Source organism: Antennarius striatus, chromosome 9, assembly GCF_040054535.1.
Source record: "Antennarius striatus isolate MH-2024 chromosome 9, ASM4005453v1, whole genome shotgun sequence".
Lineage (NCBI taxonomy): Eukaryota > Metazoa > Chordata > Actinopteri > Lophiiformes > Antennariidae > Antennarius > Antennarius striatus.
In genome coordinates this window covers 7,765,001-7,767,500 of record NC_090784.1, presented here as the reverse complement: position 1 = coordinate 7,767,500, position 2,500 = coordinate 7,765,001, and positions in this window count along the sequence as shown.

The window sequence follows — 2,500 nt, the reverse complement described above, 5'->3', positions numbered from 1 at the left end:
AAATTTTATGCATTAAACCTTAACATTAACTAACCAGTGTGCGATGAGGCCAGTGGTTAAGTGTGTAGAATGTGATTTGCCAGCTCAGTCAAATACACCAAGCTCAACTTTACCTCACCACAGAATGCACCGGTGGGGGGTCGCTGCGGTGGTAGTGGACCAAACACAGCAAACCACACAAGCTACATTTTCTTTATATGTGCAAATTTTAAAAAACATGCAGTTACTGCTTTACGAAATTATAATTTTTGTGTCCGTGGACACAGATGCCCCAACATCTGGAAACATTCAACCCAATTCAACCCAATGATCACATTCTCAGAGTGACAGCTGACCTTGTTTTAACGCCAAAACAGTAAGAAGTGATTTTACATAATTAACAGAGGCCTACAGAAAAACAAATCCTAAAAACCAAAACAAAATACCAACCTATTAGTTTTAAAGCTCATATTAAGGATCAACAGACCAGATTCTCATGTTGTTGTGAACTTGAAATCATGAAATACTTGGAAAACGTGACCTGTAAACCACTGAAGTAGATTGTTTCCAAAGGACATAAATTATTACAGATCTTGGGATGTTGTGTTGTTTACTATTTAACTTTGCTCTCTTACCTTCCAGCAAAAATTAAATAAGAAATAATAATTTCCCTCCTAAGGTACCCTCAGAACGCTTCAGTTTCACTTCAAATTTAAAAAAAAAAAAAGCCACACTCTCATCACATCAGTTGCTTTAGACTCTTATGCTCTAATGCTCAATTTTCCTACAAGGGTCCCTGTTGTGTGTCAGCAGAGTTTCTATTATTTCAATTCCTTCAAGCTACAGTGGGAGCTGTTGTTGTATCAACCTTACCAAAACAGTCAAACACAGCATCTAAATTCAGTAAATGACCCTCGAAGTAAATCACTTAAATCACTGAGTCGCTCGTCACGGATTAACCCACTATTTACCATAAATGTAGACTGACAACGTTTAGAGTTTGATTGAAATCAGTTTCAGGAAAAACACCGACGTCTCTGCTCACTCTATCCCACTGATATCCCAGCAGGCTGTGCAGACACCTTTGGTGTGTCATACGCCCCCTAAATCATTTTACACACACACACACACACACACACACACACACACACACACACACACACACACACGCACACACACACACACACCACCCGATGTGTCAAGTATGAGTTAAAATCTCAATTGTGTCCCTTGAGGCCTCCTCCCCTTCTCCTCCCGCTCCCCCTCCTCCGCCCTTCCTATATGTCCTCAACTTCCCAGGATGCCTTGCAGCACGCTGTCTCTTTTGGATGCAACTCTGTCATCTTTCGCGCACCCCTTTTCCATAAGTCTTATCTCAACATCAGTTCTTTTGTTCAACTCATGACCTCATGCAATCCATATTCGTTTCTGATTTGTAGTGAAATGCTTAAAAATATGTTCTGTGTTTGTTTATGTCCTTTTGTGAACAAAGTAGCAGAGGGGAGGAAAAAGACCATCAGTGATCAAGTAACCAAATCTGATTGGAACATTTTGAGATTTTGAGTGTAGATTTTGAGTAGAGTGTAGTTGGACATCTGACAACTGTGAGAAGTTGATTAAAAAGAACATAATATGGCACCTTTAAGTGAGTTTGATCATTAATGTTGTGCTTGATCATTAATGTGCGTGCTTGTGTGTCTACATATGGCTTCGTGGTGCACTGGCATCGCGCCTGGGGTGTACCCTGCCTCAGTCAGCTGAGATAGGTTCCAGTAACCATGTGACCCGTGACAGCGGATGAAGAGGGTTATGAAAATGAATGAATGAAAATGAGGTGGTATTAGTGAGAATTGACATGTTTATTAGAGGGAATTGTTGCATCAAAAATTGGTAATGGATGTAAAAAGTTACTCTTTCTAGTTTTACTATGTTCATCTAATATTAGTGAGTATTTCACTCAAGTTTACAGAATTTGTGTCTCTCTTCAATGGAATAATGGAATCACTATAGGGTTCATGAGCCAACATTGGCTCAGCATCAGGTTGGATTTGACCTGCTAGTAATTATTTTAAAGTGTTTTACAAATATGATGATTTACTCTTTATGCTGTTTCTATGAAACAGAAGGATTTTTAAATATGTAAAATCATTAAAAACACATCTTTCATAGTCTGACAGTGACATCAGAAACTCAGATTATAGTTTTAGAGTGAGATTACATCACAATTTTGCATCATACCAAAATGACCATTAAGTTTAAGTTTCATGGTCTCTACTTTAAAAGTTCTACAACTAAAGAGTTGGTGATCCTTCTCAGTTAGTTTGATGTTCATTAATGAATGAAAAATATTACACAAGTGTAAAAATTTAACTTGGAGACCCGCTTCTTACATGATATGAAAATACACATGACCTGACACACACATAAACACACTCACAGGCACACACACGCACACCCACACCCAATTCCTTACATAAATAAGAATACATGCAAAGCTTGTCTCACTGTATCAAGTATACAT